Below are 26,422 nucleotides of genomic sequence, written 5' to 3'. Positions count from 1 at the left end.
TATTCTCTACGATTTTTAGTTTAACCAGGCTTCTCAAGGATTTGTTTCTTACCCACCAGAAACATGGGCTTGACCTCGAGGGAGCCGTTACAAACCTGGCAGGCACTTGCTTGCCTTCAGAGCTTTTCCGTGTGCCTCCGTCAGGCGTTTCCATTGGAGATTTCTTTCTCTATCTAACAGCTTTGGCCCCGGGTAGGAAAGTGAGGTTGGAGTAGAGTAAGAAGTTAATTATGGATTTTCTGTGAGTCATATTTGGAGTGTGGAGGTATAACTGGGAATTGATTCTGCTGGCTGGAATAGAGCGTATTTGTTAAAAATACATACGCTTTTCCTAGTCGAAATATTTCTTTACCATTTCCCCCTGACGTCTTAATGACTTGAGTTCTCAGGGCAGAACAGGCACAGGCTCGCCACTGACCCTGGCCGAGTGTCATAAGGGAACTTGAGCACAATTTCTCAGTAAAAATAAATGTAAAGTAGTTTTATTGCTAAAAGTAGGTCTGTTACCTAGAAAGCCCAAGACTTAAGATTTTCGTCCTAGATGCTTTACGAGCTGGAGTTTCCTGCCTGTGGCCTGTTACAGCCTCCTCAGGGAGCTTGGCGGGGTATTTGTCACGGCCAGCGCCCTGGCGCACGTCTGCAATAAGTATCGAAACCCTGATGTACGATTTGGACTTCCCACTGCCAGCTGTAAAGATCTGTTCCGAGTTTTATTTCCCCTCATTTCCAGGGCACATTAATATACATTATCCCCCATTTTTATTTATGGGATACAACAGAATACACATTTTCAGGGATGGTTTATATATTTTGGTAAAAATAATAATGACTAAGGCAGTGTATGAGAAGACTTGTTTAACTTCATTTTTTCCGTTCTTATTTCCTTTTCTCTAAGGAGCTGTGAGGAGTGAAGCCGACATTAACCATGCATCTTTTTCCTTCTACATGTAACGGGTTGTTGAAGAACTCGACTCCACAAGATCCATCACTTCGAAGAAGGATGATCTTAAATCTTTTAGTTTATTGGTCATTTGCATCTACTGTGCCTGCTCCAGTTGCACAAATTATATCTAATTGAATTTTATGAAGCTATTATGTGGTAATGTCTGGAATAGTAAAAGGTGCTAATGTATATGAGGCCAAAGCCTATTTACTTGTCCTTTCAAGCTTTGTTAGATGCATACAAACAAAATTTGTTTCCTTTGGGGAAGGCAATGTTAGCTTGCAAGTTCTAATGGAGCCTGCAAGTGCCAGACAAAAATGGAGTGTTTCCTTTTAAAATGCATACTGGAAAATTTAATTTAGAGAGGAAACACTGACTTCCATGAGAGATGTGGAGAGAACTTCATTCATGTCTTTAGTTACCACTGGATTCCAGATGTGAGAAACAGGTGAAACTGTTTGGGCAGGAGAGAGGTTCTCCACCATTGAGATGGATCCAAAAGAAATCTCATTAACATCCTTGTTTTCTGTATGGACTGCACACTTAGAAAAAGCTTTACTTCTAAAAAGATAAATTCTTGCTTTTACTACAATGACTCGACCGCATTTTCATTGTTATGCTATCATGCCAAAGGAGGATAAACCAGTGCATCTCTGGCTATGGCAGCCTTGGAAGTTTCTGTGGAAGTTCTGCTTGAAACAGAGGATACAGAAAAATCTGCAGGACGCACAGTCAACAGAAACCGTCATCGTAAGGATTATGGGGAAAACCAGCAGACAGGACAGTAATTAGAACATAAAACTACCCGCCTGCAACTCGCCCAGCATTGTCATTTCTTACCTCCGCAGGTGCTCTGAGCCACCAGAACCCCACGCTCACAATTAAGAGCCCGGCTTGAAGTCAAGGCTATTCAGGAATCTGCTCCAGGGCAGAGCCCATGCCATTTTGCATGCATGGTGGTAACTCCACGCGTTGTTTTTTAAAAATCTAAGCATGTAAAGGAGATGGCAAAGAAAGAGCAACATTTTCCCCAGAATAGACTGGGACATCACAAGTACATTTTTAATTCCCTGCAGACATCAATGCACTGAAGTATTTAAGAGGAAGCGAAACACCCAAGTTCTGCTGTCGCAGCCTACCAAGCCAGAAGCACCTGCCCAGGGTCATTTCAGGCTGGAACTGCCAAAGCTTGAACGAGATGGCACATCGTGGATGTCCAGAGCAGGACTTTAGTCCTAAGACCTGTCTTTTGGAAGTTCCTTTGAAAAAACCTCACTCTTTTTGTTTTGTAGCAAACTGAAGACAGTTTAACAAACTACATTATGCTATTCTGGAGTTATGTTATCACCACCATCATCCCTGGAGGAATTTTTTAGGGCTTGTGAACAAAATCCCAGTACATGTAATAAAGTGAACAAAGTCCATTACAAAAACATGAAGAATGAGATATCCTCCAGAGAACAAACAAACAAAAAATCTGAAGAGGTGTTAATGTTTTCTGTGAGAGCCAAGGAAAAAATTGTCCAGTAAGAAATAAATTTATTATGGAAATGTGTTTTTTTTTCTTAATGGAAAGTAAAATATTCAGTACAATGTAGCAAAATATAAATAAACTAGGATTTCAATTTTGGATGTCAAAGTGACATCAAGAAAGGTAAACGTGTTACTGTGGTGCTGCCACAGGCATTAGTCCCTTCTGAAGATGTGCCTTCATCGCACTGACTGTACACGCAAGTTCTGCTGAAAGCACCAGAGTTCCCAGAAAACCACTGTTAACACCACGTTCACTCAGACAGTGGTTTCCGGCTAGCCATTAGCTAATCACCATAGGAGCCAATCCTGGCGATTTCCACAAATACCGGAGTCAGAGAGGATATCCGGGCAATTTTCAACATCTATTTCAGAGGCAAAGGCTTCCCAGCCTGGGGGTGTCCCAGCAGGATGAGAGTGCCTCTAGACACCAAAAATGTTCTTAGGAAGGGTGTTATTTGGCCAATGCTATCCTATCACGTGCAGTGAGGAGCTAGTACACTGATGGCACCAATGAATAATATGAATAAACCTCCTCCTGTTCTACAAATGTCCAGCCATTTGAGAAAGGAGAGGCTTTTACACCAAGAACTTGTTACTGAGCTGCTGAGATAGAGCTGTCACGGAGAAGAGAGCAGCTCAACCCTCAACCACGGCATTGCGGAAAAACGGTGCTGGTGGTAAGTCTCATCTACTGGAGCTTGCCAGCAAATCAGAGATAAAAACTGGGAGTATTATCCATTAGCAACTATTTTTATGTTATAATATAGAAACCAAGTTGACGTAGTTCAGCCCCGATCGGGACCAGACTACACAGTCTCTCTCTCTCTCCCCCCACCCTCCGAGAGAACAGGGGGAGATGATATAAGAAAAACGGCTCGAGGTTTGAGATAAGGACAGGGAGAAATCCTTAAAGTTACCGTCACGGGCAAAACAGACTCTACTTAAAAAAATGGCCAAGTCCACTGAACAAAGGGGAGCAACTTCCAGCAGTTTCCTACAGAAGCTGCCACCTTAAGCCCCGCCCCCCCCCCCCCCAACAAAACCAGAACACAAGTATATAAAGTTAAGCCCTGAAATGCCCCAAACCAGCCAGAAGCAATTACAGGCTATGCCTCAGCAGGTTTGCACCTCAAAGTCTACACAAGTCTCCAAGAGGTTACAGAGCACAACGGGATTATAGCACCCCCTAATAGAGAGCAAAATCAGATTTCTGAAGCGAAGTCGTCTGCAGGTTTTTTGGCTTGCAGCAGAAGGTGATGTATCTAAAGGAGCGCCAGAAGGAAGCTGGCTTAGGATGACTTCTAATTTTAGAAAAACTGGCTTTGTCGTAAAAGCCTCCCAGATTTCATCCAAGGGAAGGCAAAGAGCTTCACGGGAGGGGAAAGGCTCTTCAGCTCCGCAAACAAGAACAAGGTGACGCGTGGCTGCGAGCTAGATAATTTCAGGACTGAAATACAGACACGGGTTTGATAGCAAGGGCAATTTTCTCCTGGTAAATTATTCTGATAGATGGATACATTTTCTAGGAGAAGAAACTTCATCTCAAAACTTACAGTATACTCTCTATGAGCTCACTTGCTCTGAGAGAAATCACAGCTTTCAGGAAGGAGCAAGTGAAACCACCCAAGCTGGGCGGAGATGCCGGCTGGACCAAGATAGCCCACAGCTCTGGGCAGGCGGATCAGAGAGGCGGGTTGGCGCGAGAGGAGCCCTTCATCCTCCCTGAAACAGGCTCCGATGGCCACATCATCAACTCCCATCCCCAGAATAATAACAGTAATTTGAGAAATAGCTCAGACCAAGGACTTCCAGACTGCTGCGTACGTGCTGTTGAGATCCCTACGGGGTCGGGAAGGCTTTGGAGTTCCTTGGTTTGCTGTTTTCTGAATTGTCTTTAGACTTTTCTAGAAATTTCTTTTAAAAAGCACTCACAATCAATAGGTTGGTTTGGTTTTTTCACCCATTTCTAACTGCAATATTTCTTTTCCCCAGCTTACTTCCTTATCAATAAATACATGGATTTTCATTTTGTCTCCCCAAAAGCCTTTTTGGGAAAGAGGGACATCAGGACAAGGCAGTTGGCAGGCACGCAGGCTGGTGTGGTCACTTGGGGGTGAAAGGCAGCACCAGCTCCTCAGAGTCTGGTAGAGCCAAAACTGAAGTTAAATGGCTGCTTTATTTCTTACCCCAGGAAAGGTGAAGGGTTTCTGCTCCCATGAGCTATTTTGGATGGGACCTGCTTCTCACTGAAGAACCCAGCGAGAACAAGGCACTTGCATTACTCCAGATGAAACAGACCACACTTCAGGGTGAAATGACTTTCTAGACTGAACTTTATATGAATACTTTAAATATTTACTAACTGGTTTATTTTAGACATTTTTGTCAATAACAAAGTCTTCTGACGAGAAGATGTTTCTGTCTGCAAAAGTGAACGCAGCATACAAAGACTTTGAAAAATTAGTCATTTGCTGCAGTAAAAACACTATTTTTTATTTCACTTTTCATCATGCTATTAAAGAGATTGCTACTGTTTCTGTAAAACAACTGCCTACACAGCACCTGCTAATGTCATAGCTAGAATAGTGCATTAATTTTTTTTCCATGGTAGTTTGAAAGTATAGACTGTACAAGCATTTATTAGAATTTCTATTACTTGCTAAAAGATTGCCCTAAAAAAATAAATCTAAATCAAGATATAGTCAATTCACACTTTAAAATAATTTCCTAGGAACTTAAGCCAAAGAAATGTATATTTGTATGGCATCTGCTCCCAGAGGGAGGATAGATGAGGTGCTAGCCAAGTATTTTCCAAGGAGATAAAATCGCTACGTGGAATTACGGCTGCTGCCGTGCTGGGGAGGGCGAGAGCGGCAGGGACAGTCCCAGTGGGGTCCCACTGGAGAAGGAGCCCCTCTGGTCCCAGTCCTCGCAGATCTTCCCCTCCAGCCTCCCGTTGCAGAGCGGGGGCATCCCCAAGGCTGAGCCAACAGCCGGTCGGTTTAACTCCGCTTCCCAAGAAAAATGAGCGTTTGGTACATGCTCCCCCCGCGGCAGAGTGTGGAAACGAACCTTGGCGTTTTCTGGGAAGCGAGCAGGCAATCCACAACTGATAGTACTCGAGACAACACACGGTGTGATATAAGGAGCAGAGGGTTTGACCAAAGCAACATTGAACTGTTGTCTTCAGAGAGGGGAAACACCAACAGCAGAGATAAATCTGTCAGTGACTGATGATCTTTTAAATTTGTGTTTATTTTCCATTAAATTTTGGTTATTTCAGATGGTCACTGTTGATTGAAACGTCATTTAAAGACTCCCATTCTTTCAAGTATATTAAAATATTGATGAAGTGTATATATATAAACCCATCCTCATTATATATATAAACCCACTCACCTATATATTGGTGTTAGGTTGACGGTTGGACTTCATGATCTTGGAGGTCTTTTCCAACCTTAAAGATTCTATGATTCTATTTTTGTTTCCCCTTTCCCAACCTCTGTTAGGGTGAAACTTCCCCTTAATTCATCAATTTGAGATCTTCATAACTGATCATTCCCTATTCCTCACTATGTCTTCCCCCGCCTTTACATTTCAGAACATTTATTAAATGAAACACTTAGAAATAACTGCAGAAATCCCAGAATCTGTTTCTATAGAGACAGGTCTGTCCTGATTCAGTAAAAGGTTTGGAAAAGAGAGGAAAAAAAGGCCAAGACGTGGAGACAACAAGCTGCATTAGATATGCTGGATAATTATAATCCACTGAGATTTGTGGCTTACGGATGAGCCTAATTAGTGACTGTTTGTAAGGAGGTTGCATAACCTCGTGGCTTTGCCGTCGGTCTCCCACCTCTCTGGTGGAGCAGGGGGCCGCATCCGCAAGGCATCGAGGACCGGCTTCACTGCAGAGTAGTGCTGACTGTGACCACTGATGGAAATGCATTTATGCAAAAAATCAAAAATCCCAAGCCACCAGAAAAACCTTACATCTTACATTAAAGAGAAAAACCCCAAAGACAAGCTCCACCATTGGCACCCAAGCCACACTGCAGTTAGCACGAGTAATTCGAGTTAAGAGCGAGCACAGAGGCTGAGATAGATATATATATAGATACATGTAGATAGATATATGTATGACCACACGTTCAACTTTGCCAGCTGCGTGAGTGCTCTCTACTCCAGCAGGCACTTAAATCCTGCTATTCGGGAAAGATTTATTTGCCTTGTTTAATGCAGGTCATGGGCTGAGGCTCATTAGGTATTTGCAGGTAATTCACATTCCATTTCAAGACCATAAAGCACCCACCGTAGGGAGAACCCGTTATAGTTACACACTGCATGCGTTCTTCAGCCCTCTGAGAAAGGGGAGCGGCGATTTATCAAAGCCTGGCTCCACATCTATAACTCCTCGTTACGGGCGTGCTGTATTTCATACACAGCCCTTCAGTAATCCTGATTAAAGCGTATTTCAAAAGCCACAGAAAGTAGGGAAGGATTTTTTTCTGTTGCCAAGTTTTTAAGAGGAAGAGTAGTCACACACATATTCCGTATCATTATTGTTAAAAAAGTGATGAAGGACAATGCACCTGGAACCGCATTTGGTGCCATTGTGGCCACGTTACAGCCCCAAAATCTCATTAAAGGCTTTTTTGTAATCAACAATTATAGTTTTGTTCTTACTGCGCATCATGGATACTGCACTCATTAATTAGCTCAGTCTCATCACCAGGAACTTTTAAGCCATTCAATAATCATTTCTACTTTTCCCTTTTGAACAGGGACCACCAGCTCCAAGTCCAGCACCATCACCTGCAGTCTACAGACATTTTCAAGCTGTTTTGGGTCGGTCTTGAACCCAGAAGCCAACGCGCGTGGCAAACAGAGGGCTATTGCAAGCATTTTCGCCTCGCTGTGTTTAAATGAGCTTTGGGCATTTTGGAGGCTAGCGCAGGCAGCGGTGGCCAGAGGGCCTGAGGTCTGCAGCTGCAGGGACTGGGGCACCAGATGGATGATGGCAAGGTGCAACAGAGACCTCAAACACACAACTAACCATCGGCCCCCGATGGAATTTCAAGTTTCTACATCCAAAAATCAGACAATTCTCATGAGCAAACGGGGAGAGCGTGTAAGAGAAAAGGTTTGGAGCTCCAGGATTGTCACCCTCCCTTGCACTGACTGCAGCACACTGCTTGCTTAAGTGCTAGAACGAGCAGAACAGAATTCCCACCATCAGCGCGCGGAGCAGAGACACGCCAGGTCCCAGCGATTGTGTCCGGTTGCCATAGAAACAACCTTGCTTTAAGAGGACAGTGTTTAACGTTCCATTAGCGTGAAGTACTGCAGCGAACTGCGCTCATTTATACAGGGGCATATTTGGCATGTGATGCAAGTCCTGTGTTCGTGCCCTTCACTAGATTCCAGATCTCCCTTTGGAAAATCACGCTTCGTAGTACCCAGCCCAAAAGCCAGTGAGGGACCCTGCCTGCAGTGACATTTCTTCCACGGGGATTGCTGCTCCCTTTGGCCCTTCGCTGCACCAGATTTTAGTGCTATGGAGTAAAACAAGGCATTGGTATAAAAAAATAAATGCTTGAGTTTGTGCAGTCAGAATGTTTAGCAAGAGTGAAGTGCTCCTCAGCCTTCTGCAGCCACATGGCCATGGACAGCCCGAGGGTCTGGGGACCACCACCACCAGACCTTTGGGGTGATAGGCACAAAGAGACCACGCGCATGAAAACACACAGTACTGGGGCAGGAGAAAGAAAGAACTCCTCCAAAAATGCCAGAGTTATCAGCAATAATACCTCTTAGTCAAGATACAGGCCACGTATTGAAGTTCCTGAGGCTTGCTAGCAAAGCAAAACGTAAGATATCAATGGATGATTCTGTATCCCAGAGACCCTGCTCAGATAGCTCAGTATATCTCCTTGGACTCCTTCAGCATTCATGTTTTCCATTTTCTGATAGGCCATGTATGCATCAAAGCAACATTGATTTTTTTTTTTGTCAGCAGTTAAAATTCACTTAATGAATAGTCATAAGCCCAGGAAATAAAGAAGAAGAAATATTATTAGTCTATCAGCACCAGATAAAATAAGAGTTAAAGTAGCAATTGAGAGCACTATTGACTACAACTGCACTTGACATGCACATCTTCCCCCAAAAATGGGATTACCTTTTTTTCTTTTTAATTATGACTACCGTGTAACATGAGCAGGGCCTTCCCAAGAGGAAGGTCCCACCCGAAATGAATACCTGGGACACATATAAACCATGAAGTGAGCTTCTTGCATCTCTCCTGCAAGGCTATCTCAAGTTTTGCCCACTTCTTCCCTCCCATGCCATCCCCCACCATCACAGAGGGATGTCCAAGGGCTCCTCTGGGTCTCCACCATCTACTCGAGCAGCACCAACCACACCGTGTGCTCTCAGGGAGCTCACCCACACTGTACCTACAGGCTCGTGATGTGCTCTTGCTGAAAGCTGTTCCAGCCCTGAAATGTATTTCCAACCCAACTTTGGCCTTTGAGAAAATAAATGAAGAACTAGGATGAAGTCAAATGCCACAACTTTTGATGCCCTCTGTACATAAAGCCAACTAAAGGTTTATTTTCCATTGGCCTTCCCCAAATATTCACCCTCTCTTTCCTACCAGCTGCCCCAAAAGCTTCACCAGGAGCTCAAAGACTGAGGCTGAGCAACCTCAGTTTGTTTGCTTTTTATATACTTATTTTAAACCATTTATAAAATTTGGCTTTCAAACAAATCTGCTGGGGCAATGAGTTGTGCAAGTCCACTCCAGAGGATGACAGCTCCTGTTCTTCCTCTGCATCTTCCCTTGGGCTTCACATGAATTTTACGTCTCCTGTTTCTCATATTACTGTCGTCTCTGTGACACTGACCATTTTAGATATCCTGCTCACTCATTTCAGGTGCCTTTGCTGTCATTTGCTCGACAGCATCGTCTCCTTACTTTTCCCTGTAGAAATAGGTTCATAATCTAACAAATTAGAGAAAAACGACAGCAGTTATTACTCCTGCAGTCTTTTGGGCTGAATTTCTGGGGACATCGGGATTGGGAGCCATTTCTTAATTCATTTTATTATTTACATCATTATTGCAATTACTGTATTTTCAAAATTGGAATATGTAATCCTTACTCTTAATTATAATACTTGTTTTCCTTTAGAAGTGCTGCTCCTGTTCTACATGCTGAATTACACCAACCAATCTGGAGAAGTCTGAAAATTGCTGCTTTATTTTCCTGGGGCCTTCGTTTTGCATAAGGGCATTTCTGCACCAAATTCAGGATCAGCAGTGGGTGCTCAAAATCCCTCCTGTGAGAGCATGAGCACTTCATAAACCTTCTGAGCATTTGCTCCTTTAGGAAAAAACAGGTGAAATGTGAATGCAGCCATCACTAAACTAATTTACAGGGTGGAGGTGCAGGCCCTGGAAGTTTGCATGGCCTGTGGGAGAGATGCGTTGAGAAGGACTGGAGAATAACCAAATTCTGAAAAATGACACCAAGTCTCTTCGGCTTCTCATGTTTTGTTAGCAAAATGCTACAGCTAAATCTTCCCTCCTTTTTATATGCAAAGATTCACCAGCTGTACCAAGTTTCAGAATTCCCGACCTCATTCAGCACAATCATTTGGTTAAACGTCTGCAATAAGAAAATAAAGTTGCTGCTGAGATGTTATCTTAAAAAAAAAAGAAAAGCCATATTCTTACACTCAAAGCAAATATCCCATAGATTTGAGTGAGTTAATTCTCAGATTCTAAAAGAAAGGAGCAGGAATTCAAACCTGGGCCAGGTTTTCCCCAGGGCTGGCCCCAGCTTTCCAGCCACTCCCACGAGGACGTGAGGCTGTGCCACAAGCTCACGCGCGTGGGTTTTGTGGTCGTTCGGTCCCATGGGGCTTTCTGCAGCTGGAGTTGAATGCAAATCCTGAGGAGCAGGGCCCAAACAAAGCCACTGCACCCAAACCCTTTCTGGAACACAACACTAGAGAAGCTCAAGAACCTCAAAGCACAGTTGTCCTTCAAAATGATGCTGGAAGAGCTTCCAGCAACCTCTGCTGGAGGCAGCAGCTCTCTCAGACAGGACCGCCGCATGCTCGCTGTGTATTCTGTATTACTCCTCCATTTGCAAACACGTCTTTAAAGCACGTGGGTGGCTCTGCTCTTGTCTCCTCTGGTCGCCACCCACCTGACCGTGAGCGAGTCCGGCAGCATCTGCTGCCCCAGCCTGCCCACATCCCCCAGAGTCGCCCAGCTCTGACGCACACAACTTTTAATTAACGGTTGCACACCGTGAAGCTGGTGGGGGGGGATGGAAAGGAAAGGAAAGGGACGTTCACCCGTAGGGGTCTGGCTGGCAGGAGCCAGCCTGCTTACGCAGAAATTTCCTGGCACGGGGGCAGAAAGCGTTTGTGCTCAGCGGTGCCCAGGCTCCCTGGGCATCACGCGGGTAAACGCCTGCCAAGAGCAAAGTGGGAGTGTACAGCATCACGCAGCGTGCTGGGCAGGGCTCCACTCACACCCGTCTTCATTTGCCATATTCTTCTAATATAGATAATAATATAAGGCAAATAATTCGGTAAACTTTTAAGAGCTCGAAAATAAATTTAAGATGGGAACACAGAAGCCTAAGTACTCTCTCCAGTCAACTCAGAGACCAAGGGAAAATTTTTAGTTGATAGTCTTCCCCACCAAAAGGATTCAAGTATTTGTATTTTCTGGGGAAAATATTCCTTACATTTGGTAATTCTTAATTACACATTTCTGTGAAAGTTACATTTAAAAATAGAAAAACATCAAAACGCTATTCTTGCGGTGCAGAGATGAGTCACTTCTTTGGAAAGCAACCGCCCAGCCATGTTCTTGGACTGGGAAAGAGATATTTTGGTCAGTACAATTCCTTCCCGGGTACAATTAGAGATGTCCAAAAGGGGCCAGCTCTCCCAAACATGTCCCCTAATCACCGGGCTTTGCCAGGTACGTGTCAAGTTTGGCATTAGGACTATCGCTGGGAGAGGGGAATAGCACTTTCCGTCACAAGGCCAGGTTGGACAGGGCTCTGAGCAACCTGATCTGGTTGGAGATGTCCCTGCTCCTTGCAGGGGAGGTTGGACTGGGTGGCCTTTGAAGGTCCCTTCCCACCCAAACCGTTCTGTGATTCTATCACAGGATAAGCATTCGAGGCGAAACCCTGGCATTCATCAGCAGCTCAGCAGGCACAGAAGGCTGCAGCCCCCACCAAGGGCCAAGGGACCTGCTGGGAATCCCCAGGCCCCAGATTATTTCTTGCCTTCACATTCACCTGGCTTAGAAAGGGTTGTTTCCCACCACAAAGCAGCATCACATCAGGTCTCACTGTGTTCCAGCTGAAATCCATGGGGGAGATGTGACAAATACACAGACATCCTACCCACACTGACTTTGGGCAGATGGCACTTGGTAAAAAAGAAAAAATAATTCACATTTATGGAAAAAAAAAAACAAAACTTGGAAACATTGTCAGTGTCAGGGATGGGCAGAGATGAAGGAGGACAGCATTCATGAGCTGCCCAGGGGTTAAAGCCTCCTGAGCATTGCTGCAGGTGGGATTGTGGTTGAACCAACATTTTTGCATTTGAAAGGCAGAAAAGCAAGACACTGCCTGTGTTTATATTGCCTTCAAACCATCTGAAGCCTTGAACTTTTATGGAAAAAATGATAGAATTGTCTTTTTTTTGTGGGAAACAGGGTTTATTTTGTTCAACGTTCAAGCCACATTGTAGGCTATTTCACTCTAATATGGCTGAATATTACCTTATTCTAAAGGCAACATAACAGCACGCACGGCTGAAGCTCTGCCGCTGCACAGTGTGGGAGTTATTCTGCTAAGGGAACCCTGCTGTGGGATTTGCAGGCTGGTAACCTCCTGTGGCTATTTCTCAGTTAAAAATATTAGTCCAGGATTTTATTCATTTGTTGTTGAGCTTTTTCTGTTGTTAGGAAAAGAAAAAAGACTCTCTTTAATCCTAAAAAAGTTCATCTCTGGTACCCATTGATGAGCTCCAGAGGTTGCCAGTTTACAGACCTGGGTGCCTGCACCCTGAGGAAACGGTGAAGTCAGCAAAAAGTTATCAAAATCACCTTTAAATCTTAGCTCAGGAATTTGCCAAATGAGTACCACAGTGGGAATACAAGGTGCAACAGATTCTATTAAAAATATCCTGAGAGCAGCAATAATGCCTTTAACAACTCCTACTTCAAAACCGAAGATTAACTGAGATTTTTGAAGTATTTTCTTGGATTTTGTTCCGCTATTAAAAAAAAAAAAGTTTCCTGAGCCCAGCACTGGCTCACCATGTCACCACTTGCCTGATGAGCATTAAACAAACCCCAAACAAGCGGCTTTGGACAGCAGAGACCCCACCCCCATCTCACGGGCCGTGACCTGGCTGTGCACCAGAGCAGCTAACCAACCAGTTTATGGTTTTATGAATTTGGGGAGAGAAGTAAGCAAATAAAATATATGATGAGAAAGATTATATTTTTTTCCCAGTACGTGCCTAACGTGAACCAACCAGAGATCATTTGAGGTCAGGTTAAAACCATAATAGGATTTTTGGAAATACAGAGACTAGACAGTATTATTCAAAGTCTTCAGTGTTTCTCCAGTGGGAACGGAGATTGTGGAAATAACAGTATAATTAACAGAGATGATAAAGTGTGCTACAGGGAGGTAGAGTCTGCCTTTACAAAGTTCAGAATGTTCCATTTTGTACATCTGGTGTTCAGGTTTTTTAGAAAAAGCAAAATTTCTTCTTTCCAGGTAGGAGAACAAGTTACTGCTCTGGATCCTACAGCTCAGAGCATCAGCTGTATCATAGCATCACCATCAGCATTTGTGTTAATGGGGGAGATATACCACAATGCCAATGTCGGCGCTACCCAAATTTCATCTTTCCAGGCTTTCAGCACCAGCCTGGAGCCACGGGCACAGCTTCTGCAGCTAAGGCCAGCATGGGCAGGCATCTTATCAGCCCACCAGCCCAGCCCTGTGCTTCTCTCGCACCTTGTATGAGATCAATCCACCCCTGCGCACGTGGAAACCTGAGCTGACATTCCTCAGAGGAACAGCCACCGCAGCTGGCCAGGTCTGTGGGAACATGCCACACTTCTAGCCACGGAAAAATAGCTGCTTTACCTATGGTTTAATTGCAAGTTCTCTTTTTTCCTCTTTTTTTTTTTAAATTTTCTTAGTGTTTACATTGATAGATTTACAGAAGTGTTATCTTCTAGTTATCTGTTTCTAAAGCAGAGTTGTATTTTTAAAAGGGAATTAAATAAAATAAGCAGCAGAACCATGCAATGGTGTGCCTGCTGCTCATGAGAAGGGTTGTTGGGAGATGTTAGGCAACGCTCTACAGTGTTTGACTGGTACAATCCCTTAGTTCAAGGTGCTAGCTTTCCCTCTTTGGTTCTCCCTCCCTTTGATTTACTCATAAACGCAGCAGCTCGATCCCTTGCTAGACCGTTTGCTGAGCCGCCCTAGGTTGTATTTACCCTTATTTTCTGGCCTCTCTTTTTCACCACATTCCCTCAATAACTCATTGGGTGCATTTGCAACTCATTAGCGGGGAGAGCCCTTGGTGACACCTCATGCATCGCCACTCACGGCACGGTCTCCAGAGACTCTAACTGGCACAAGGAAATTATTCCTCCTCCTGAGTGTAATCTCTTAAACTATATAATCATTAAGATAAGGCGTTAAAAAACAAACCAGGAAACACTCAGCAGTCATTAAACAAAAATACCTTAGTTAAGCAAAGAAAGGGATTATTATTAGAAACCCATTTCTTATTTATAAGCAGCATAAAATTTTAATAAGGATTAAGTCAGCGGTTGCCTAACTAAAACCAAACCAATTAGGTCAACGAGACCAAACTGCATAGTGCAAGGAGGCATACATTTTCAGCACCTCCTGAAGAGCAAGTGCTCTTAAAGTCAGGTTGAAATGGGGAGGAGCAAAGCCAGCGAGCCTCGGAAGTGGTGGGATTCCCCGTGAGCCACGGTGGGACATGTGGTTAGAGTCTGACTGCTGATTTCAAATGTAGGAGGTCTGAAACAGCTGTTTAATCAGGGGGTGACTCCTTTTGGAGCCAAATGGCATGTCCCTCCCCTTCCCCTCCAGCCAGCTCCTGTAAGGGGAAGGCTCTTTGCTCTCCCAGCCCCCTGCTCCGCAGCAGGGAACACACATCGTTGCTCACAGTGCATCAGCAAGCACGACACCTGCACCCAGGGAGAGTTTATCAGCCAGACAGAGCACCTCAAACCAGCCATTTGCCTTTTTCTCCTTTCTGTTGAATTAGCACAGAATGTAGAAAGAGAACTTGGCTCTTTGTGGCGTGTGGGAGCTGCGTTTGTGAAGGGCAGCCTGACTTTCCAGGTCCCGATCTGACACGGCAAAGGTGCACTGAAGCCGAAATCCTGAAGAATGGAGGCCCAAGCCCAGCTGTAGGCAAGGAAGTGACAGGCAGCTCTGGGAGCATCTCCCATGGCCACGGCAGTGGGTATGACCTCTGGCTTTGCAAACCAGGGTGAACTCATCCAGCAGCTCCTGCTCTACGCCTGCTCCCCAAACTGAGCTGCCAAAGCAGTAGCCTTCTACGATATTCCCCAAGCCAAGGCTCAAAGCAGTGCCTCCACCCTCCTCTCCCTGCCCCATTCACAGGTACGAAGCACACACCCATCCCATGCAAGGCACGTACATAGCTGTCATCAACCACCTCCACAATTTGTATGTGGTGAGTAGCAAAGTACTCCAGTCCTGAATTTCAGCTGTTTCAGGCTCCATTTTGCCAAAAGCTAGTCTAACACCAGTTTTCCAAAGCAATTCCTGTGTGTCTAGCCCATATAGAATTATCACGAAGTGATAGCGTTTTCCCAGATGTCCATAAGTCCCGTTGGTGCACCGTGCCTGTTCCACCATGGGCATCCTCTCACTGGGCACTTGGTTGGTTCTTGGTATCAAAGCTTGGCTGCTGCTGCTGCTTTCAGTTTGTCTGCTCAGTCACTTCCCTGGCCCCACCTCCTCCTTTTTGCTCAAAAAGATCCAAAGTTCTACATTTCAGTAGTACATTCATGTTCCTCAAAGCATTTCCGTAACCCTTGGAAGCATCTTGCATCTGAGACACAGTGGTGTCTAAGTGCCAGAGCTCTCACAATGAGTAACTTCCACAGATAGGGTTCTTAAGGAAAGAGTTATTACCACAGATGATAAAGACCTTAATAATTATATAGATTTTTAAGAATTTATGTCCAGGAGAAAATGGCTGCTGAGGGAAAGAATAAACAGAGAGGGAAGGAGGGTTGGGTCCATCAGGAATAGCACAAATAAGACAGGACTGAGGTCAATCTGACAAGCTTTACCACGAGCACCAGAAGCCGTGGAGAAACCCAACTCAGAGCCACACAGCTTTGGTTCACGGATAAGCAAGGACAGAGAGAAATGAGTTGCCATCCATTCTTGAAGTCAATAAGTGTACATGCTGATTTACACCAAAGATTCTTACTGTTTCAGGCAAGAAGGATAATTATCTGCTTGACCACAAAATTACATGCTATTGGGAATAATATCATTCATTTAATTATTAGAAGATTAACCACAGCTCTCTGTATAGCTGTAGTAAGAGTTCATCCTGCACATTACGTGGGATAGAGTTCATTAGCTGCAGCTAGCTGGTCTTCATCTGAGGGATAATAGCCCTTTGCAGTCAGCAGAAATTACTGCTTCCTTTGTAAGGTCTGTTAGCTTCAGCTGATAGTGATTAGCACATTACCTTCATTTCATAGATGGCAAGCCGACTAGAAACAGAGTGAATAATAGCAGCCTACATCAAGTTCCTCACTATTTTAACCAAATCCTGCTGAAAACGCATGCCAAGTTGTTTTGAGCTTCCCATACTTGCTGCTCAGCACAAAATACAAAGCTGTGCGGAGCTCAGATGCCGCCTTTGACCATGCATGGAAAATACAGCATCAAGGTGGGGGCAGGAGGGGGGGAAATGTTGCCATAGTGCTGATGTGCTTCACTTGCACTTTGTCTCACTTACACCAGGTTTTTAGCAGAGTGGAGCGGTCCAGGGCCCCAGTGATTTCAGGCTTGTTGAGAATTTTTGGTTTTGGTTAAAGAAAGAACAGGCACAAATCTTCCAAAGACACGAAGGCAGAGGGATAAACATCTACATGTACATTGTAGACTGTATTTAGGGAGTCTGCTCTAGCTTTCATCTGCGTTTCTTGAGCAGCCCATCCCCACCAAGATGGTTGTGTGGCCTGGGAGCAAGCACAGAACCTCGCTGTGTCCTCCACTGCTGGAGGGGAGGGCAGGGGAAGATGAGGCCAGATCCCTCCCGAGGTACACAGCGAGAGGACAAGGGGGAGCAGGAAAAACAGGGTATAGGAGACGGGTTGGATATTGGGGAAAAAACCCTCTCGCCAAGAGAGTGGCCAAACACCAGGATAGAGTGTGCAGCACCTTCATCCTTGGAAAGACAAGAAGGTGCCGAGTAGCTTGGTCCTGCTGGCATGGCCTTGAGAGGTCTGATCAACCATCCTGGGGGTCCTGCTCAAGACACGTGATTACAGCGGGGCAGGTGGGGGGGACAGGAGTGGGGGGTGTTTGGTTCCTTTTTTAATTTGAACCATTAATGAGCTGGTTTTTAGCAGCAGAATCAGCCACCTGCTCAGGACTAAATAAGCTCCCGAGATCCGCAGCTCTCACTTAGACCCATCATGTCAAAATATCATAAAACAACATTTTTCACATGAATACATACATAATAAACCAGAAAATCCATTAGCATAAGAGGCATTTCAGCCTCGTTTAAGTGACTAGACATCAATCCATGTATTGTCCTGAGTACTGAGAAGGGCGTCTTGTGGGCACGGCTCATTTCAGGTTTGGGTTGCAGAGGCAGCTCCCTTGAAACCAGTCCCAGAGCTCACTAGGAATCCCCAGTCCCCACCTGCTCTCACGTACCATGGAGCTCACCACAAAAGGGTTTCACTGCAATTAACCTCTGCAGTTGCTTTAATCCCTTCTGGCACTAATGAGCCATCCCATTTGCTCCAGCACTGCTCCTGTTTGTAGAGGGGATGTTCACCGGGAAGCATCATACTCTGAATCAAAGGGCTGTTCTAACAAACAGACCCTCGTTACTCAGCTAAAGAGCTACCTGCTAACGGACACAGCCCTGCCAGCATTTTCCGGGCTGATCCGATTACCAACGTTCTCCAGAACAGTTGTGTACGTGTGCCGCCTGCCTCCGTTAACGGTTTGCGACACGCCACAGTTCAGCACAGAGCCCAGGAGGCGAGCTGATGCTCTGAGTATTTGTAGGCAACATTTACAGTCCGGAGTTAATCACAGAGGAAGACAAGGGGAAAAATTCTTGTTACAGAAGCTGCTGACAGGGGATTTTAACCCAAAGAGCATGTCCTCATTCCTCTTATCTCCTTACAGCGTTGACACCTGGAGAACATGGCAAGGGAGAGGCAGAATGGCTCCTCCCTTAGCCAGCACCAGCAATGCCTGCATCCACGGGGTGTGACACAGCAGCTCGGGCAGGCACGAGAGGCTCTGAGGTAAGGCCCCAGCATCCTCACACCAACCCGTCACTAGAAACATAGAAAGATATCTAACTTCGCCATGAAAACATGAATCCAGCTTATATTTGTTTCCGTAATTGGTGTCAAGAGTACTGAACCTGAAGAGAAGGGGAATATATGCAGGTTCACATTTTAAGATAGACATTTTAAGTAGTTTGTGGACCATTTTGAGAGCCAGAAGATGTCCAAGTATAGCTTACCCAGTGTTGCTAACAAACCTCAACACTGGCTAAATTGATGATCTGTCCGTTTGGTTACTCTGTGTAGCCAAGACCACAGAAATGCATTCAATTCGTAAACATGAAAGGATGTGGATCACTTAACAGTGGGATAGTTAATGATTTTAACTATTAATTAACCATTTCAAATACTTTAACTATTTCAATTATTTTCTCACTGCTCAGGTTAACCAAACCACAAACCCAGACAACCCCTCTAATACCTAGGCCTCTGGTCTACGCGCACAACCAACTTTAAGCTCGGTTAGCATGTATGTCCAAATAGTGGGAAAGTGGAATAAATCAGCCGTGAATTATGGGCAATACGCTTGGAGTCATTCATTTTAGAAGCGGAGGTTTATCCAAAACCAATGTGTCTGTTTTTCTTGTGAGTGCAAGATCAAGGAACCCAATACCATCACAGAAATAGAAAACTCACTCCCTAATTTCCATTTAAGTATTCAGAAAAATCTTTATGCACATGTACTGACATTTCAGAAGGAGCCTGCCTTAACAGCAAAGGGTTAAAGTCCTTCTGGGCTTAATTGCAGATTCTGGGCTCTTCAAATGATGAAGCACATAGGATGGAAAGGTTATGAGATGGAGAAGGAGAGTTCTTCTGTTTGTTTTTAAAGCCTATAAACTGTCCAAAGCACTTTTATTCAGACTCCCCAGGTATATTCAACTGTATTTGCATTGCTTGGAAATTAAACCTACAATCCTTCCCCTCTCCCACCTTTCTCACACCTCCCTGTTAAGTTACACTGGCTACATTTGTTTTAGATTAAATCAAGTTGACCAAGACTGTAAGCTCCATCAAAGCAGGAAAAACACTTGTGTAAAAATAATCAAAGGTCCTCAAGAGATCTTGAATATCGCCTCCAGAGAGATACTTACAGACTAAGATATTCTAGGCAGCTAATGAGTCTGTACAAGGAACTTCAAATCAAAACAATTGCAGAAAGAGAGATGACAACATCCAGGTCTGCATGCAAATACGGCTTTATCTGCAATGCAGATAGCTACTTCGCATCAGATGGAGATTGAAATGTACTTCAACAGATTGAATCTCCTCTAGCCTAAACAGTGGAACAGTGGTTTTTTGGTGGTTTTTTTTTTTTTGTTACACGAAGCTGGTAATTATGTTTTCCACTTATACCTGGAAATTTCAGCAAATATTCTAGACAAGTCATTTTTGATGTGAATGATTCCATATGCTACAAAATAATGAGATTTTTCAGTTTTTTTTTTTTCAAAGCCATCTGTGTGAGGGTTAAGCAATCCTTTAATACAGGTTGGGGAAGCTGTACGAACAGATGTGTTTATCCAGTACCAGGGGTTGGAACTGCTCAAGGTTCCATAAACACGCCCTTCACGTCACACTCCTGGTCCAGACAACAGGAGAGGAGCCAGCCAGCCAGCCGTAGGGTTTCTACAGATGTGAAAGTTTCTACATGAAAGTTCAACTCCAGTCAGGTCCTGACAAGACCAAGCCCGTAGTAGATCCCGCAGCCGAAGGGCCAGCGGCGTGGGAAGGGCACTGGGATAGCCTCACCTCCAGCAGCTGCTCTACCCCTAAGTCTCCATCCGCACCTCCCCAAACTGCAGCACGCCCCTGAGCAGTCACCCTCAAACCTGCCGCCACACTGCAAAAGCTGAGTTTCTGTCAGCAGTTAGACGGCTCTGATGGATTTTCCTTAAAAAGAAGCCTTTGTAAGAAAGCAACACTTCCTGCAATCCTGCTCAAATATCCTGGTGGTAATTCTGTTGTTTGTAAAAAGACGAGGGACCCCACACACCACAGCTGCACTCATAGCCTGCTCATCTTAAAATGAAGAGTTTCTAGGGAGAGGAAAGTGTTGAACATGGTTTAGAAGAAAAGGAGGCCAAGTACATTTAAGCTCTTGCGAGACAGATGTAACTTGAGGTATACAGGTATTTCACACCCAGATACTTACTTGAACACGTTAAGAAAAAAAACTGATATTTCCTTTTGTTTTTAAAGAAAAAACAAGGCAAAAAAAACCCCAAAAACCTACAACCTCACAAAGATGAGGTTTCCCAACACAAGCAGGTAAACTACATTGGCAGGGCCTTCCACTCTCTCAGGCTTTCCTTCCATCATCGCTTCCCTCAGACTCATAGCAAACACTGACCTGAAGGCACCACGAGTGCTCCATCCAACACGTGACACGGGCAAGACAGCCACTTCCAGCTCTGCCTGCTCTCCAGAGGACTAGAGCTATGGGATGTCACCCTCACTCAAGAAGTTACTCAACCTCCACCAGCGCCCTCAGACACCGGCCATCCGCATCGCTCACACCTCACCTCCCGTCCAACCTGCCAACACCTCTGTGACAGCAGAGCATCGTCAGCTGAGTTCACTTGGTTTGCAGCAGAGCTCCAATCACGTTCAAGACAACACAAATAACCACCCAAAAAGTGAATGTAACTGCGTTGTGAAGCAAGTCTGCAAACTCGGTGATGAAGCCATGAAGCTACACTGCAAGGCTCTCATAGCTCTAACAGAACTTTACACACAGGATTCCATCTCCTGAGTGCTTCCCAGTACCACTGAGGCACACAGCACTTCTTCTCAGAACCAAAAGCCATTGGAAGGGTTTCATCTCAAACATTAGACAAGCCAGAAGGGGACAGCTTTAGAAGAAACCACCACGAGGTTCACCTCCTTGCATGGATCTAGGGCCTGCAGCACCTTCACTATCACCCCCAGCTCCCAGGCCACACTGAGCAGAACTAACCCCACCTCTAGCCACCCAAGCCCCTTCCCAAAACCACACTGCCACCCCCTCACATCCCACAGACACCCCACACTTACCTTCTCCCTATGCCAGCAGCAAGGATGATGCTCAAACCAAGCCCAGCTGCCCCAGACTGCCCCTTCCAGGACAACTTCTACCCCTGGGCCTGAATTTAAAGAGAGGCATGTGCTCCTAATTAGCATTTCAGCTAATCAGCTAATTAGCTAATGAGCAGTAACCCTTTCCTGTCTGTGCTGGGCATGAGGATACTACGAGAGTGAAAAATTAAAACCAGAACAATGGGCCTTGGGAAGAGATTTCTTAAAACTTTTTATTTTCACTAAGCGAAATCAGACAACGTCTCTCAAGGCTGAAAGGTCGGAGCCACACTGGTTCCCGTGCGCGGTGATTCGGGAGAGGCTGGCTGCAAGGTCTCCACGGGCACCGTGGGAACATCGTTTGCATTCAGTGTTTTCTAGAACAAATCATCGCTGTGCGAAGCGATCACGGCAAGTCAGACTTCAGGAACCTGTGGCCTGATTTATGATGCCGTTCCTACTTTTTTACAGCTAAGAGAAATCCCGAAATACATCTTCTGTCATGGGAAGCTGACTTATGAACGACAGACAACGTTGAATTTAGCTAGCCAAGTCTCTTGTAATCTCTCCTGACATCTCTCTCCTGACGGGCCGTAACTTCATTCCGTTACATAAAATATTTCTCAGTGAATTAACTGCAAAGTCATCATACCTCTCATTTCAATTCTTTAGTTTTGATACACACATTAAACAATTCTCCCCGGCAATCCTGAGCGATATTTTTTTAGCTGACGTCTTATAAATTAAGTACATTCATGCTTTCCAAGCACAGCCCCTGTACTCCCGGGGAAACGGCTGAGATAAGACTGGAAGGAGAAAAACGCAAGACTAAGAAGTGCTAAGCCATGAATGTACGAAATATCTAAATATCATGAAGTATTTATAACTTCTCTGCTCATTAGCTATGTATGAGAATAAGAGGTTTTTACCTTTATAGAGGTTTTTTTGCATATGGATGAATCATGCAAAAATGAACAAAAGTCCTGTTTCCCAAAGGAAACCCAACGCCCAAGTGGAGGAAAGTACTCGCACACAGAGTGCCTTTCTGTGCGGGTCTCGCACGACATCTTCTTCCGTTCGTAACGCGGAATTATTCATAGCTCTAAATATAGCCCTGTTCCCTTCGTGATGCCTGAGCTGCCAGCTCAAAACCCCAAAGCGCGGCCCCTGAAGCTGAGCGGTTTCCAGATGGGAGCCACCACATCTGTCACCTCCTCCGGACCCATCAGGTCCATCGGCCCAGCCCGGGGCTCACTGGGCTCCCTCCTGCGCCAGGCTGGCTGCCAGGCTGGGTGCTCCCCGGGCCTGCAGCCCCCGCCGGCACGGCTCTGCCCGGGGATGGGGCTCCCCGGTTGCTGTTTGTTGGCGTGTGCCATGGAGGGTCGCGCTGGGCACCCTTTGCTCCAACGCAGTAGGTGGGATGGAGGCCAAGCAACACCTCAAGGGGTTCAGGGATGAAATGAGTCCCCGACCCCAGCCCCTTCCACCACCCCTGGCTGTGGTACCGGTATCACACTCACTCCTCTTCCACACCAGAGGTGTAATGACAGGATTTATTGTTGTTATTTTGCGGTAGTAGTGAGTACGACAATGTTTTCAGGGATGCCCACCAAAGCCCTGCAGAGCTGGGTTGCGGCTCCAGCTTCCCCACCGGAGACTCTGCTCCCCTCTGCTCCGCTGCCGCGTGCTGGAGCTGGTTTATTCCCACGCGGGATGCTGCGTCTTCCAGCCAGAAGAGCAAAATATAATTTCTTTTAAGGTCATTTGGGGAATAGCTGTGTGATTGAACCGACAACGCGTGGATCCCCTGTCTGCAGTGCTAGAAGGAATGTTTTTAAGCTTGCGCATCCCCGGAGAGGACGCCGCTGTGTCCCACGGCATTGCAGCAGCTCCTGCTGAGGCTGGTGTCACCACAGGACCTCCGGGGCAGGGGACACTCAGCCCTGTGGTGGCACAGAGAGGTAGGGACCGGCCGGGAGCAGGGACGTGGGGACGGCTGGGTGCCCACGGCTCCACCAGCGACCGTGGCAGCCACTCCGAATTCCAGCGCCAGCCAGCCGCAGTTGGAGCCAACTTTAATTAGGCTTTCTCCGCACCAAAATGGGGAGGAAAAGGACGTAAAAGAAAGGTTCAGCTGGTTAAAGCTGCTAATATAGAGATTTCTGCTGGGATGGAGAAATGGCAAAATCTGGGCGCTGCTGTGGCTGAGCAATGAACCCGAAGGACGCTGGCACGGCTTCGAGGTGCGCCTTGCCAAGGGGGCCCCCGCGGCAGCTCTGCGCAGCGAAATTTTCCTTTTCCAGCAGCACCTCCGAGGACTGGTGACACAGATGCCGGAGATGGATCTCCCTGGGCAATAACAACGTCGAGGAGGTGTGTTGAACACGCGTGAGGCTCCCGCGCTGAGCGCTGAGGAAGCTGGAAACAGAAATCAGACAGCGTTTGGGAAGCTGCGGTGAAATTTTTAATTTACGTCTGCGACTTGAAAGCATTTGTTCTCCAGACAAGAGTAAAAGAAGTAGATAATAGTGTAATTTAAAATAGACTTTATGGTTTCTGTTAACTGAGTAATAGGAAAAATAGACCTCTTAAAGCATTTCATCATAACGGCAATAAAGAAGGAAGGCAGCCAGCAGCCCCAGAAGAGATCGATGCTCTGTTTCCCCCGTATTTGCAAAATTCACCCTGGTCTGCGACAGCCCATGCTACAAGACCTTAAAAGCGGCCCCGTAAACACAGTGTCAGCGAACGAAATGGAGCAGGAGCAGGGCTTCGGGTACGGAGTTCAGGGGTACAGCTTGCAAGTGTGTTTGGCAGCTGGCCTTTGCCCTGTCGCCTTTTTGCAATAAAGCAAGCGGAGGCGATAGCGTGGTGTGCTATGTCATGAATAGGTAATATTAGTGTTCTGCAAGTCACGTTTCAGGACTTCCATATTTTTTATATAGCCACCTTTTTTCACTGAGGGGGAAAAATAATCCAGGTATGATTTTTTTTTTGCAGAATAGCTGTGTGTGCAATTCTTCGTTGTGATCCATGTAAAGCATTTATACACTTGTATTTAAATTTATATTGAATATGTCTTACTAGGAAAGAAGTACAAACACTAAAACTTTTAATTAAAAAAAAAAATTAAAAAGTAGATGGCCAAAAAGCCTTCCTCAGCTGCGATTTAGGATCAAAGCGTGCTTCTAGGATGTCTCTACTCTGCGGGATCCCAGGGCCGGGCTGGCAGCACGGGACACTTAATCCCGTCCCTGACTTCCCTGAGCTTGGCTTGGGGTGGTTGGCAGCAAAGCAGAAAGGGTGTGGAGTCATTGGCTTCCTGGCCGGGTTAACGACGTCCTTCTCTGTTGCTCTCCATTTTTAGGAGCTGAAGGGCACACTGCAGATCACTAGTCGCTGTGAGGTCTGCGTTCAGAAACGCATTTTATCCCCTTTAAATCCAGCACGTTTGCTGCCCCTGATCCAAGCTGGTACAAAGAAGGCTGGCTAACCCGTGCGCTGCTGGGTTTTTGTTTAGCAGATCCCATTCTTTCATCTTCAGGTTTGTAGTTGTACTGTACAGATATTTTTACACTGGAGTGAGGTAATTAACGTTTTGAGATATTTCTGCTTTGAAGCACCTAGCAAGATTGATTTCTGAAAGACTCATTTTCATGATTAAAGAGTTGAGAAGATATCAATCATGTTTCACCCTGGTAATTACTTGTTCATATTTATTACAAACCTTCGTATTAACCAGGTGATAGATGAGTACACTCATTTTTTTTCCTTTGGAATACATAAAGGAAATGTTTTTATAATTACCTGTTGTAAGAGAAGACCCCCTTGAGTTACTGTTTAAATGAACTGAGGGACTTTGCATCGTTCCCTGTTTAATTAAACTCTTGACACATGCTGTATTTCACTTCTCGAACCTTTCCAAGGCTTGCTAGTCTGGAATCCACGACTCCGACAGGTCGCAGAAGAGAGGGACGGCCTGCATGGAGCATCACCCTGCCAGGAGGCGCTGGGCCCGTCGCAGCCTCGTCAAAGGCCTCTTCCAACCTAAGCCATTCTGTGATTCTATGGTAATTAACAATCAAAGATACATTGTTTCAAGTATTGTTCTCTTTCCCAAAAGGGATTTAGTGGTCAGCCCCACCAAAATCTCTGGATGACAGCTGCCAGAGACAGCTGTAGCAGTTGCCAGGAGCTGCCAGACACCAGGAACTAGTAGTTCCCAAATCCCACATAACGCAACGCTGCCGTGACAACGCTGCTTCATCTTGTGCTGTTTAGACATCCCTCTACACGGCTACATTAAGGGATATGTGCATATATATCTATTTATTATATAGATATAATAATTTATATGTATATATAAGGACTATTTCTATTTTCTGTTTGCATTTTATGCATGATGCTGGTGGACTTAGTGGTTAGTAGAAAACAGAATGGCCACCCAGCTATGTCGCCAGAGAAAGAAAAAAATTCTCAAAACCTGATTATTTTTAAAATCAGAACATGTTTTAGTAGAATAAAAAAAAATATTTTAGGAGCAATAAAATCAGATACTTAGCAAAAATCCCTATAGATTTAGTTGAGATTTGACTCATACAACAAAATGTACTCCAAACCCAGACAATTCCAACTCAAACAAACAAACCATTTTAGTGAATTATGTTTCATTTCACCTGAAAAAATAGATATGTATTTTTTAAATGGGCCCTGACCACTTAATTAGATCAGGTGACACAAATTCTTTTGGAGCAACTCCACTTTTAATGATTCTGCTGCGAGGTTTGCCGGCTCCAGCACACAATATGATAATTCCTCCACGGCAGAAAACAGTAGGAGAGAAACAGCTAAACTATAGGAAATCATTACAGTTTCCTCCACCTTGCTGCACGACTGAATAAAAATTGATTCCCCTACAGTAAGGAACCCCATGATATCCTAAACTGGCGCATGTGTCTGTTCTCCGCTGCGGGCAATTCTTTTCTGCTGAGCTGCCCTGTGAGAAGCAGGCTCTGTGTTCCCACTGGCGGGATCAGCGGTGAGGTTCACCTGGACAGAGCTGCTGTCAGATCATCTGCTTCATTGTTCATTCCCGCTGAGAACTTGCAAGTTTACAGGAGGAAAAAAAATGTTTAAATTATTTCATGAGGAAATATGTTCCGTTCTGTAATTGCATTGGATGTGATGGTAGGTATC

General features: G+C 45.3%; 1 long non-coding RNA gene across 1 annotated transcript in view; it reads right to left on the bottom strand.

The window, feature by feature from the left end:
* LOC147600158 (uncharacterized) overlaps positions 1-22,286 on the bottom strand; it is a 37,915-nt gene extending 15,629 nt beyond the window's left edge. The window contains exon 1 of the long non-coding RNA XR_015258897.1: positions 22,156-22,286. This is a non-coding gene — a long non-coding RNA (uncharacterized LOC147600158). The remainder of the gene's footprint in view (positions 1-22,155) is intronic.
* Positions 22,287-26,422: the final 4,136 nt, after the last annotated feature.

The sequence above is a fragment of the Chlamydotis macqueenii genome, chromosome 6 (genome assembly GCF_036417535.1).
Source record: "Chlamydotis macqueenii isolate bChlMac1 chromosome 6, bChlMac1.mat, whole genome shotgun sequence".
NCBI lineage: Eukaryota > Metazoa > Chordata > Aves > Otidiformes > Otididae > Chlamydotis > Chlamydotis macqueenii.
Note: the sequence above shows the minus strand (reverse complement) of the source record. Positions and strands in the feature narration are given on the sequence as shown.